A 14,324-nucleotide genomic window follows, 5' to 3' on the forward strand; every position below is an offset into this window, starting at 1 on the left:
GGGGAGTGTCCACCTGGCCTGCGTTCCTGGCTAACTGTTGGGGCCAATAAAGTGACTGAAAAGAATCTGTGGGATGGCTTTCCTTTTCATTTTTACTTGGATTCCAAACCTACGTGATGGAGCAAAAGGTTTATGGGAACATTAAATATCTCCACTAATTGTCTAACCTTCTATGATTGGGGCTCTGCAAGAAATCAAGTCTCTAGTTTTCAGTGTAAGCTGAACTCAGCTGACCACAACTAGAAAAAGAAATAACTGACTTTAGTCGAATTTTATCATGACTCTCATAGCAATGATCTTTGGCTTTCACAATAATAAAATTATAAACATTAAATCAGAATGGGTGAATGTGATCGTTCCATGTGTCCGCTATTATAGGTCAGAATGTGAAAAAAATTCCTCCCTCAGACTGGTCCATTTACTCCTAAGTCACAGCACAAAGGAGACCATACAGTTTACGGTGTCCAGCTCACCAGTAGATGACAAAACGGCTTTGGTCATTTTAGGCGACTGGCTGGCCAGTGGGGTGATCAAGTTTCACTCCTTAATTCTGGGATAATTTTAGGAATTTTGGGGCATCTAGAGGGTTCTGAAAAGTCTGAATTAAAGTGGGTCATGGGGAATTTGCTAGAGCAATGACCATCACCAAGGATGATGCTAGTCCTTATCCATGTTCCTGGGACACTAATTATTAGACCCCATTTCAGCCCCAGACAGTGCTTCTCTTGATTTATTGTTCTGTTCCTGAGCCCCTCTGCCCAAACTTCTCATCTCCTGACTGGTTTTGGAAGCTTTAGGCTCAGTCTGCTCTTTCTGGAGGCTGCACAGTCTATTATGCCTGAGAGCAATAATGGGAGTTTAATCAGGGTTGAGGATACAGTTAAATTAAACCAAACTCGTTAGCATTTCCTGGGCGCAAGTCCCTGACTCCTGCCACCTTGTTGACACACAGGAAAAAGAAATGAGACATTCAGAGTTGTTGGCTACTGGAGACTTTGGAATGGGTCAAATGTCAACTGAAGAGTATGGATTGATTGAGCACATTCTTTAGTATGTGCTTTCCATTGTAATCTCACTGAACAACTTGCATGTAAGTGCTACTATCTCCATTGTACTGCAAGGTGTCTTGCCTGAGGCCAACAGCTAATGAGCAGCAGTAGGGAGGTGTCAGTACGTCTAACTCCAAAGCTGGTTATGCTGTGTTGATTCCCAATCTTCTCCTCCAGACTCTGTCTGGGAAACACACTGCAAGGCCACCCTTGGAGCCACCAACTGATCCCAAACACAACGATCTTTTTATTGTACTGCTGTCGTGTGGCATTTCTGCAGTCATGCTGATTAGGCCAACCTTATCCCAGCTACCTGAAGGACAGTCATGATAGAGAAGAATGTTTGGGCTGCTTCTCTCTGTGGAGACTCATCTGACCAAAGCCCAATTTGATGAACGTTAAGGGCTGTAGGATCCACTCTTCCAACTAGGTCCGCCCTGCTCTGAAGACCCACCTTCTTTTGGCTGGAAAATGGTGAATCATTTTTCCCCCTTGCTGCTAAAAATGTCCATTGAGTGTGGGGCCTGCCTTCATGAGCCATGAATTACAAAAGCAGGTTCAAAAAGGCCTTCAGCAGAAATGAGGTTCTCAATCCAATTAGATCTCTAGGGTTGGCTTATAACACACTGGCTATCACTAAATTTCAAAAATGGGCTTTGCCACTTTCCAGGGCCAGCCTGCAAAATGCCTGGAGCTTTAATGACCTTCTCTGTCCATTAAGGGATCTGATGGACATGAAGTTTTATAAGGTAAGGACCAAAAATGGATCAGGCTTTCGATGCCAAAATTCCATTAAGCCTGCAATAAAGGATATAGCCGATCTATTTCGCAGATATATTTTAAGGTAGTGAAACCAAGTAAAATAATAAAACCTTTTAAATTTAATGTTTATTCTAGGGACTGATCATTTCAAAGAAAAAACTGTTCTTAATGTGGCTGGGTAATATGTTTTTCTGCTCTATTTTTCTTCGGAGGCTTAGTTACTTTTCTCTTTTCCCTGAGGGCAAAATAATTTTGCTATTACAGTATGTTGGCTTATGGGAATAGATATAGGGCCCTTGCTGGTTCTTTCTCTAGATGGACTTCTCTTTGCTTCTGTCACCAAAAGGGCCACAGGGGATGAAGCCCATCCCCCAGTTAGCCCTTACTATCCAGCCTGCCTGCTTAGTATCTGTTCCATCCTCTTTAACTGAAATGAAAAAGCATTTGTTTTGTTCTGAGTGTGTTACTAACCTTTATATGACTTTATAGAAGACGGGTTAAGGCAATGAGCTGAACATATCTGTCTCCTACCTTTCTAGTTCTCAAAGTGGTAGGAAAAGCTGCCAAAAAAGTAACTCCTTTGGGGCGCCTCAGTCGGTTGAGCGTCCAACTTCAGCTCAGGTCATGATCTCGTGGTTTGTGAGTTCGAGCCCCGTGTCAGGCTCTGTGCTGACAGCTCGGAGCCTGGAGCCTGCTTCAGATTCTGTGTCTCCCTCTCTCTCTGCCCCTCCCCTGCTTGTGCTCTGTCTCTGTCTCTCAAAAATGAATAAATGTAAAAAAAAAAAATAACTCTTTTGATACAAGGATAGATTCCATCACCAGAGAGCCAGAAATTTTGGTCCTGGAATGTGAGAGAGCACATGGTTATATTTTGAGAGAAACCAGACGGCAGAAAATGTAGGTGCCAAGCAGCCACGGGAGAACGTCACTGTGAGGGGTAAAAGTGATTTCGGTGATGCTCCAAGTTCATCTGAGTTTCGATGCTTGGGCGCAGGTGGAGGATCAGCAAAGCTGGCTTTAACCAGGGTTGTATTTGCCAAGGGTCTCTGGTGGTGAGAGACAGGAAAAGAGGATGGGGCCATGTGTGCACAGAGTTGAGAGTGACAGTCTCTAGAGTCTCGTTTGAAAGGGTGAGAAGTGACAAAGGGGTGTGTTCAGGGGTCTGGGGTCCTAGCGGGGGGTCAGGACTGGTTGACGACTGATACCAGGAGTGGCCGTAGTGATCAGACAGTCAGGTGTTTAAACGTGAGCTGCTGGAGGTGGTGTAGCTACAGGTCACGAGAAGATCCAGGATGGGGCCATGAGAGTCGCTGTTAGCACAGACAGGTAGGGGATATCACTGCTAAGTATGGAGGACCAGGGACACTGTCCTCCTGAGCAAAGCTGAAAGCCCCAGAGAAGGCAGACCAAACCCAAGTGACAGCAAAACTCGGTCACCACCACCACTAAAATGCAGCCATATGCTGTTCAATATGAATGCACCGAAAATAAAAAAAACCCAAGAAGGTTACAAGGAAAAAGAATAGGCAACTTCTGACCAAAGAAAAGCCAAGCACAGGAATACGGATCGCTGGTAAAGATAATGTCTCTGGGGGAAGCATTCGATGAGAAAAAGAGTCATTTCAATTTGGGAAAATTTACAGTTCACAAAGGACGTGTAATCAGGGATGAATCTTGATGTTCTTAACAATGCAGACTTGAAATATGCAAAAAATCAAATGATTTAAGAGAAACAGATAAATTCGTACGCTGGCAAACATTAGTGAGTCAGACACCATAATGGGCACGATTCCTACACAGAAGTTATGAGTGTGCTTATTTTATTTGTACAGACATTATGCACATGTACATAATTTGTTCTTATTTTAGAATCTGCGAACATCTTTGAGAAGGAGTTACTGAACATTGTGCAAACGACAGACAGCACTTAAGTTCCCATTAGCTACCAGAAGAAAACTCAAAGTTTATTAACGAGTAGCTGATTGTCTTTATCGCACCGAGGCTTACGTCTTAACACCCAAGAAGGAAGGAGTGAAATCTGCCTCAGTACTTCCATGGAATTCCTTCTCGAAGTTTGATTCAATTCCTGTTCATGTGTAAGACATAAGCCTTATGCCATGAAATTCCCATTTTAACTGGTTGTCGGCTGTAAGTTAATATGCAGACTTATTTCGCTTCTCCCCCTCCACGCTTGTGCACAATGCTTTGAATGTTCTGTGTTTTCCTTGCCTTTGATTGCCAATCCATCCCGGGCTGTCATTTCCTCCTCTCCTGCCTTTTGGCCGGCATAATTTTGGAACTTAAAAAAAAAAAAAAAAAATGCATCCTCTGTCTTTTCTCATAGGCTCCATTTGCATTTTAGTCGATTTTGGACATTTTTTTTCTACGATGTATTCAATATGCTTTATTTCCTGTTTTTATAAGCTTTATATAACTTCAGAAAAATGTGATCCAAGGCATGTCTGGGTGAGAGGTGGCTGTTATTTTTTTACTGTAACATGGAAGATATTGACCTGCAGTGTCTACACTGGGCATAACTGTTTGCAGAGTTGTCTTTTTTCCTTTTAATTTTATTTTTGAGAGAGCACGAGCCAGGGAGAGGGGCAAGGGAGAGGGAGAGCAAGAATTTCAAGCAGGTTCCTCGTTCAGCTCAGAGTCCGACATGGGGCTCCATCCCATGACTCTGGGATCGTGACCTGAGCTGAAATCAAGAATCAGAGGCTCAACCGACTGAGCCACCCCTGCAGAATTGTCTTTAGATGACTGTGACCAGAGGTATTTTCCAGGGTTCTTCATCTTGGTCAGCTGGGTGCCCAGGAAGGCAGCTGGTAGGACATACTTGCAGGCAATTAGCGTGTATGCACTGAACACTCTATCTCACCAAACCAAAAGGTGAGATCATTTCTGCTATCCTTCCATTGGCCCCACCTCCTTGTTTTCCATGTTAACTCTACAGGTGACCTGTGTGCAATGTGAGTTTGAACTATGTGGGTCCACCTATATGTGGCGTCTTTTCAATTAATACAGTACAGTCCTATAAATGTATTTCCTCTTGTGACTTTCTTCATAACATTTTCTTCTTCCTAGCTTCCTCCTCTGTAAGAATGCAGCTTATAGTACATACAACATACAAACTACGTGTTAATCGGCTGTTTGTGTTATTGGTAAGGGTTCCAGTCAACAGGGGGCTATTAGTCTGAAGTTTTTGGAGGAGTCAGTTACATATGGATTTTTTACTGCAGGGGAGGTCAGTGCCCTCAACCCCTACATTGTTCAAGGGTCAACGGTAGTTGATTTTACTCAGTAAAATGCATAAATTGTAAGTGTTCAGCACAAGGAATTTTGACAAATGTATGCACCCTGATTACAACATAAAACAATTCCATCATTCTGGAAAGTTCTTTCACATTTCTTTCTAGTCGATTCCTATTCTCACAGACCTCAACTACAGGTAATCACTGACCTGCTTTCCGTCATATAATTCAGTTTTCTATGCTCTGTAGTATGCCTGTATGAATGTACCACAATTTGTTGACCCATTTTTCTTTTTTTTTAATTTTTAAATGTTTATTTATTTTTGAGAGAGAGACAGACAGACAGACAGACAGAGACAGAGCACAAGCAGGGGAGGGGCATAGCTAGAGGGAAACACAGAATTAGAAGCAGGCTCCAGGCTCTGATCTGTCTGCACAGAGCCCAACGTGGGGTTTGAACCCATGAATGGCAAGATCATGAACTGAGCTGAAGTGGGACGCTCAACTGATTGAGCCACTCCACCCCGATCCATTTTTCTATTGATGGACATCTGGGCTATTTTCAAATTTTTCTTTTTTTTTTTTTTTTTCGAGTTTATTTATTTTGAGACAGAGAGAGACTGAGAGAAAGGGTGGTGGGGGGTGGCGGGGCAGAGTGTGCACCAGCAGGGGAGAGGCAGAGAGAAAGGGAGAGAGAGAATCCCAAGAAGGCTCTGCACTGTCAGCACACAGCCCAATGTGGGGTTGGAACTCACGAATCATGACCTGAGCTGAAGTCAAGAGTCTGACACTTAACCGACCAAGCCACCCAAGTGCTCCCAATTTTTTTCTTTTTATTCATAAAGCTGCTATTGATGGACAGGTCTTTTTAGGAACATTTTTAGGAACATTTGCTTCTCTTGGTCTATATCTAGCAGTGTTATTGCTAGGCCACAGGGTAGATGAATATTTAAATGTATCAGAGAATGCCAGTGTTTTCAAAATGATCGTACAGTTTTAAACTCTCACCAGCAATGTGTGAGAGTTCTAATTGTTCCACGTCCTTGTCAACACTTAGTAGAGTTAGTTTTTAATTTTAGCTATTATTGTAATTGGGTAAAGGTATCTCATTGCGGTTTTACTTTGTACTTCCTTGATGGATAAAGATGTTGAGCACCATTTCATATGCCTATTGAATGTCTTTGTCCATTCTGGATTGTATAATGAGAATGCCACAGACTGGGTGCCTTAACTGCTAACATTTAGTTTTTATAGTTCTGGAGACTTGGAAGAGACCATTTCTTGGCTTGTAGAGAGCCATTTTCTTGCTGTATCCTCACATGCCAGGGAGAAAGAGAGATAGACACATAGAGGGATAGAGAAATAAAGATGGGGCCGGCTCTTGTGTTCCTTCTTATAAAGGGCGCTAACTAATCACCTCCTAATGACCAATCACCACCCTTGGTCCTGCCTTCTAATACCATCACACTGGAAAATTTCAATACATGAAATTTGGGGCGTGGGTAGTGACACAAATATTTGTAACATTGAGCATTTGAATATTTTGTTTTGGTGAAGTATCTAAGTCTTAAACCATTTTTTGTTGTGTTATTTATATTTTTAATATTTCATTTCCTTTTGAAGAGTTTAAATAATTAATATGCTCTAATCAAGAGCCAAGTTGATACCTGGATTACCACAGGCTTTCAGGTGTAATATCTTAATCAGTATGATAAACTGCTGAGGTCAATTTATTTTTCTCATTTTACAGAATAGGATGCCAAGCCTCCTATCGAAAATCTCTCTCAAAGTTGAAACTTTCTGACTTGAAGTATATGGCCCCTGGTATTCAGTTTCACCAGATTTCACCAAGAAAAAAGTGGAAGGAAGACATCACAGAAGAAAATTCATTATCCTTGATACTGGTCCTGGTTTTTTTTTTTTTAAGTAGTGTTCAAAAAAATAATCGTTTATTTTAGATTACTTAGATATTTACAGAAAAGTTGTAAAGCTAATGCAGAGAAAATTACCATATATCCAACTAGTCCTGTTTTTTTTTTTTTTTAAAGCTTTATGGAGATGAAAGTCATGTGCCCTACAACTCATCCATTTACAACGAAATAGTTTTTAGTAAATTCACATATACGTGATGTGCAACCACTACCACAGTCAGTTGTGAGACATTTCAGCATCTCAAAAAGAAATTCCATGCACTTTACTTATCACCCTCCACCCCTAAGCAACCACTGATCTGCTTCTGTCTCTGCAGATTAACCAGTCCTGGCTGTTTCGTGTGAATCATGTCATTCAGTACGTGGTTTCTTGTTACTGGCTTCTTTCAGTCCTGGCTGTCCTAAAGCTTCAGCGGTCGCTACCTCCACCGGGCACTCTGCAAACTCTGGTCCCCTTGCAGTCAGCTGTGCAGAAGGGATGTGTGTGCCGTTGCTGGGTCACGCTCTTTGAGAGCAAAACCAAACCAAATCTCCCTCATCCTCTCGCTCTTTTCTCATACTTGGGCTGAATGAGGAGAATTCTAAATTTTTTTTTTCAACGTTTATTTATTTTTGGGACAGAGAGAGACAGAACATGAACAGGGGAAGGGCAGAGAGAGGGAGACATAGAATCGGAAACAGGCTCCAGGCTCTGTGCCATCAGCCCAGAGCCGGACGTGGGGCTCGAACTCACGGACTGCGAGATCGTGACCTGGCTGAAGTCGGACGCTCAACCGACTGCGCCATCCAGGCGCCCCGAGGAGAATTCTAAAGGTCTAGGCGAAGGGGAAAGCAGAAGACAGGAGGGGCCTGGGACCCTGAATGAGGAGCAGAACCCTCTCCTGGTCCCTGGGCTCCCTGAACAGTGGCCTGGGCTCTAAACAAATGTTTACTGTGTAAAAGTAGCTCTTGCGGGTTTAAGGGTTACCTGCTACAGCAATCAGTCTTAATCTACCTTTCCTTCTAAAGTGTTCTGTGAAAGCCCACGAACATGTGTACTTCTAGTGTATCAAAAACTCCGATCACACTGGTCTTTTTATTAGGGTGTTGTAGACTGGCCACTCACCCAAGACTAAGAATTAAGAATCATGATACCTTTGGGGCGCCTGGGTGGCTCAGTCGGTTGAGCGTCCGACTTCGGCTCAGGTCATGATCTCTCGATCTGTGATTTTGAGCCCCGCATCGGGCTCTGTGCTGACAGCTCAGAGCCTGGAGCCTGCTTCACATTCTGTGTCTCCCTCTCTCTCTGTCCCTCCCCCGCTCATGCTCTGTCTCTCTCTCTCAGTCAAAAATAAATAAAACATTAAAAAAAATTAAAAAGAAAAAGAATCATGATACCTTTTTGATGGTGTCCTGGCATAGTGCACCAGCACACATTTTTTTTGTCATTTCCAAGCAGTCTTAAAAACAGATCTCTCCTAAACTTAGTTATCTTATTTAGTTGGAAAGAGTCAGAGAAGGCATTCTTAGGGAATAAATCACATATATCCCCAAACATTTCTCAATGTTCTTATAAAGGATCCTTCAAGCTTAGTGTTTATTTCACTGCCTTTGCTCCATAATCTCCGAGCCCGGCGGAGGCTCCTTAGGAAACATGAGGAACAGAGCTGTGTGAACAGGGCATTTCATGAATTATAAAAATCTGTTCAGTTCTAAAGATCAAAACTTCTACCCATCTGGGGTATATAAATCCTATACATAGAATTTATGAGGGAGGTTATCTTGAATTATGTGTTGGGTGTTGGGTTTGGCACATAATAAATATAAATGATCCCCACAGGACAGTAGATTAACATCCAGGGAGGAAAAAAAATCAGGCATCTGTGAAATTTAAATGGGAAGATGCCCTACTTTTCTCAGAGAAAAAAGAGCTTACAATCTCCTGGAGATAGAATAATGATCCTTGTATAAGCTCCCTACTAACTCTTCCCCATGAGAGGAGAGATTTATCTGCTCAGTGATATTTGGAAAAGGAGCTGATACTTGGTTTACTCTTCTGGATCTTCTCATTTTCTTTTCTTTCTGCCCCCAAAGGTACCTTCCACTGTCTACTGGGCAGTTGGCTGGCAGTGCTGTGGGGGGCTTGTGGACGGCCAGCTGCCCGAGAGACTGCTGGATGAATCTGTCCAATTTTGAGGGGAGATGTTAGGAAGCCAATGGAGTCTGGCTGTCTAAGCCACCTAGCCATCTAGCAGATGCACACCTAGTATATCGCATGTGATATACAACTCGGTGACTACCTAAAGATTCCTTGCCATGTGCAAAATTGCACCGAGACTATGTGTAACTTCAAAAGAACAATGGCATTTTTGAGTCGTCTTAAGTAGATGGATGCTTCTTGAAAAGAGGGACAAACTTGCATGAAAGGTAAAATTAGCCAAAGGTGGCATGGAAGTAAGGGTTAGGTGATATGGAAAGACAGTTCTAATAGGAGTTCAGTGCTAGGGGATGCTGTTGTAGACTGGAATATTTCTGAAGATTGAACATGGCCCTGCAGATGAGTGTATTTCTTAGATGGGTGTAAGTTTATACATAAAAAGACAAAAAACAAAAACAAAAACAACCCAAAAAACCTTTTCAATATATTTCAATGTATGTGGCTTTAGTTTCACAGAAGTTATTTCTGGTCCCCCCTTATTTTGTCCTTTTAGTTGTGGGTTCTCCATGGCATATAAGAAATGATATAGCCAAATACACAAAGCAAATCTAAGGACTTCATGTTGATGTGTATTTCTGTGTTTAAAAATAATAATAACCTGGGGCACAGGGTGGCTCAGTCATCTGAGTGTCCGACTCTTGATTTCAGCTCAGGTCTTGATCCTAGGGTTGTGGGATCAAGCCCCACGTTGGGTTCCACACCAAGCTTGCAGCCTGCTTAGGATTCTCTCTCCCTCTCCCTCTCTTTCTCTTTCGCTCTGCTGTGTGTTCCTGCTCATGCTTGCTCTCTCTCTCTCAAATAAATCATCATCATCATCATCACCTGTGTTTTTAAAATTTCCATATCACACCAGTGTCAAGGATGTGTTAATGGGAACAATGTGAGAGTTGACATGATCATCAGTCTTTCTCATCTTTATGTTCTTCATTGTGTGGTTTTCTCTACATCTCTCCTCCACCTCGTTTGCTCTGTAATGTGTCATTCTTTAAAAGAGACTTTCCAGGACATCACAAATCAAGAAAAGAATGAATAGAGCCTGAAGAAAGCAAGTGGTAAGAATGGATGTGAGCATAGGATATGACCCCAAGGGTGGGATTGTGAAAGCTCTTGTTCCTGAGATGGCCTTTGCCCTTTGGTTTGCCAACATCTTGAATGGCTTTGTGGGTGTACCACATCACTTCTGGTTCTAATTTCCATCAATCACCTGAGTTGTGGCCAACATCTGTTCAACTAATCATATGGCCTTAATACACCTTAAAGAAGCACATTGAAACAAAGGAAAGTTGTAACACATGGTGCTGTGTCTCAGAACAATTCCCCAGCAGTGTCACTGGGAGAGGGGTGCCTTCGTGGGGGCAGGAAGAGAGCCTCCTGCTGGAAGTCCTGGGCATCACACCCTGTCCCTGCTGACCAGCCTGCATCTGCTCTCTGTTACTTTTCTTTCCCCTTCTCAAACTTCACAGACATGAAGTTGGGTCAGGAGGCACCGGCCTTGAGCACCTGTAAGACTGATCCCAATGCGGGGAGCTCAGGATTCTTGCCAACCAAGTCAGTGCTTGGTTTTGAGCCCCTCTTACCTTAGGTACAGGGGCATTTGCGGCAGCTTCCTGAGACGTGTTCCTGAGATTGTGCTTCTGCACCAATTGTTGGAGAAGATGGGGGTGGAATCTACTTTTCTTGACTGTGGTACTGTCTTCCACAAGTAGGAGTGTTTTGCCTTTTGCCCTAATATCAGGCACATGTACCTTTAGGTTTATTAGGGAATATGAAATGAAAATGTAAACCTCATAGAAGCCAAGGGTGTTCGGTGGCTCACTGATATTCTTGATGAAATTATGCTTTCTTTTAATTTAGATTGATTTTTAAAGAAATGGAATAACGTTAAACCTCTGTGTTATCCAACATTTGAGGCTAAGGGCTCTCATTCGGCTTTGCTATATTCCACAGAAAGCAAGGATTTTGCCTTCTACACACCACTCAGTCCTTCTGAGCATCTAGTTTCATGGAACTAAAAGACACTCACTAAATTCCAAATGTTTCGGTGATGTTTCAGGCTTTGTGTCAGTTGCTTATCTAATATTCCTGGGAGTTGCTTGTCTAATATTCTCTCCTTTTTCTTACTGAGAGAATCACAGTTTGCTGGGTTGGCAACCTGTCTGGCTTGTGATATAGTTCTAGCCAAAGAGATACTAACAGAAGTCACTGGATGGGGCTCTGGGAAAAGAAATATAAAAGGGATTGTCTCAACTGACATATACCCTTTTGCTCTTGGCCCTTCCATCTTCCTTTTACCTAGAATGGCCATTGTAATTGTTGGTGCTTCAACAGCCATCTTGGGACCATGAAGACACTACAAGACTGAAAACTATGTGCTAAGGAAAGAGGAGCCCGCATCTTGATGGTATTATAGAAATTACATGCCAGCCATCAATTTCTCATCTCTACGCTTCTTATAAGTCCTGCTGCTTGTCTTTTTCTGTTACCTTGCAGCAAAACTCAATTCCTGACTGATAAAATACAAAATTTTCAGATTACTTAGAGATAAAACAGAAAAATGAATGTTTGGCATGAAAACTTTTTTTTTTTTTTTTTCCACACAGTAGTTTGGCGAAATTCTAAATTTAAACCTTGAGGATAAGGCATGTCCTATCTCTCTGAAAGTCTAATATACCATCAAGGAGATCTAGCTTAAAAAAAAAATCGGTAATCCTTTCAATTTTAATTTAGCCTGGGGAAAAAACCTTTTGCTTTGGTTTAGTTGTCATTATATGCATGTGAATCCTATGTTACTTGAAGTTTCATGGAGGGGAAAGCATGCAGTTCCATGGAAAGAGTAAAGGCTTTGGCATCTAGAAGACTTAGGTCTGAATCTTGACTTTTCTATAAAATAGCTGTGTAATTTTAAACCCATCATTAGATCTCTCTCAGCCTCAGGTTTCTGATCTGGAAAACGAGTAAGGCATCAGGTTAAAAGGGAAGAATCTGTAAAATAGCACATTGAAGGGACTCGGTGAAGTATCTGGTACCATGTATGATTATTACCCTGTGTTTTTATCTTGGTTTTCATTCTGTCACTCAACAAATGTTTGCTGAACATCTACTATGTGCCAAGACTGTGTTAGACATTCAGTTCTTTGACTCTCTTGAGTTTGCTTCAGGTGGAATTACAGCTCCAGGGCTGAGTGTCAGAAGGACTGATATTTGATCCATTTATTTATTTTTAATTTTATTTATTCTGAGAGAGAGAGAGAAAGAGAGAGAGAGACAGAAAGAGACAGGGCAGGGAAAGGACAAAGAGAGAGAAGAGGAAGAGAGAGAATCCCAAGCAGGCTCTGCACTGACAGTGCATAGCCCGATGCGGGGCTCGAAGCCATGAACTTGCAAGATCATGACATGAGCTGAGATCAAGAGTCAGACCCTTAACTGACTGAGCCACCGGAGTGCCCCAGATGTTTGATCCATTTAAAAGCTCATTGGCAGTAATGAGGGGAGAGTGGGTTTCAGAGCTTGTCACAAGGTCTCAGTCATGAAACTGAACTGAAATCTTAGTGGCATGGTGAGGTTTGGTGATTACCATCCAAAACCAGATAGAAGGGCTAGCTAGGGGTGGGTTTGGTGGACACAGCCAGTATTTGGAAGCGAGAGCAAAACTTTGAAATTTCATCTGGAAAAAGCTGAACTTCACCAGGAAACAGAATGGGTTTCTGTGTACAGAGCCCCTGAAAACTGAAATGAAATAGGGCTCATTTCCTCGTGACTCCAGCCCCCATTGCCAATTTCATGTGTCCCACAGATGTGGGGCCAAGTACCTGAAAATCTTTAAAGCCAATGGATTATTTATAAGAAAGCACATAGTTTACCCAAGTCAGTGCCCGAGTTTTCAATACATCTTTCCTCAGTCACCTCTTGATGAACTTGGCCAACTGTGTGAACTCTCAAATGGTCAGCAAACCTGAGGTTGCTCAATATATATTCCTTGTGGATCATGACATGAAATAAATGTCTAGAAGAGAGACTTTGGAAAAAGTACAGAAAATATACCTTTCGAGAAATTACTATTCGTTCCCCCCCGCCCCCATTCAGCAAGACCCTGGGCTCAAGGGACTTGCAATTATAGAGCAGCCATAAGAGTGGCTCATATATGCTGAACAGTTCTCAAGTGCGGGACTTTATGTGGCTTGTTATTTATCTTTAATCCTGAGCATTAATAGCTGTCTTTCATGAACACAAAACTCAACGTTGCTTCCCCGGGGAACAGTGTGCCCCAGTGTGGAAAGAATAGGGTCACTGGCATCAATAAGACTTGAGTTTGATTCCTGACTGTATAACTTTGAACACATTGTTGGACATCCCTCAACCATAGGCAATTAATTACTTTCCGTGGTTTTTCCCACTTTTCAAATGAGTAAACCTAACCTGTCTGAGTTGGAGATCAGTTCAAGATCACACAGCTAGTCGATAGAAGGCAACGCTTTCCCACACACTTCTGCACAGATGTTAAAGACCCCATGGATCACAGAGGGATAGGAGACACCCTCCATTTACACAGGGATTCAGAGGGGTGAACTGGATGCCCCAGTTATGGCAGGCGTCAGAGCTCCAGCCAGGTGTCTGCCTCCACAGCGTCACGAGAGGGACGTGCGTGGAAGAAAACAAAAAGCTCACCAGTATCTCACCTTTATGTGTTCATTTTCTGGCTCTGGACTGGAATGTGAATCAGGATAAGATCTGGGTTAGATCCATTTGACCAGTTTCCAATATCTCACATTTCTACAAGATGTACGGATGTTTTCTCCTGGGCTGGAGCAACTGCTGTTGGATTATCAGGTTGTGTTTACATTTTTCCCTTATCTCCACAGCATCGTTTGGGGCTCCAGCTCCCACTCTGCTCTCCTGGGATAAGCTCTTGCCATTTAACTCTTTTCATTGTCCATACGCTTTCCCCTCACCCTCTCTGTACCTCTGTTGTTTTCTTTGTTATCAGTTACCTGCTTTCTGCCTCAATGGCTATTTGTGTAATTCCCTGCTTTGTGTTTCCTGGTGAGTACAAAGATTATCTCCTAAATATCTGTGCCTACTGGGGATCAGCATTTGTGATCCTTATCTTTCTGTTGAGGAAAATACTTCTTCT

General features: G+C 42.5%; 1 long non-coding RNA gene across 1 annotated transcript; it reads left to right on the forward strand.

Moving 5' to 3' along the window:
- The first annotated feature begins 955 nt into the window (after positions 1–955).
- On the forward strand, positions 956–4,397 carry LOC121014136 (uncharacterized). Its single transcript, XR_005783054.1, has 3 exons — positions 956–1,090; positions 1,227–1,523; positions 3,681–4,397. It is a non-coding gene; the product is annotated as an uncharacterized LOC121014136 (long non-coding RNA).
- Positions 4,398–14,324: the final 9,927 nt, after the last annotated feature.

The sequence above is a fragment of the Herpailurus yagouaroundi genome, unplaced genomic scaffold (assembly GCF_014898765.1).
Source record: "Herpailurus yagouaroundi ecotype Mexico unplaced genomic scaffold, PumYag 201, whole genome shotgun sequence".
NCBI classification, from domain to species: Eukaryota; Metazoa; Chordata; class Mammalia; order Carnivora; family Felidae; genus Herpailurus; species Herpailurus yagouaroundi.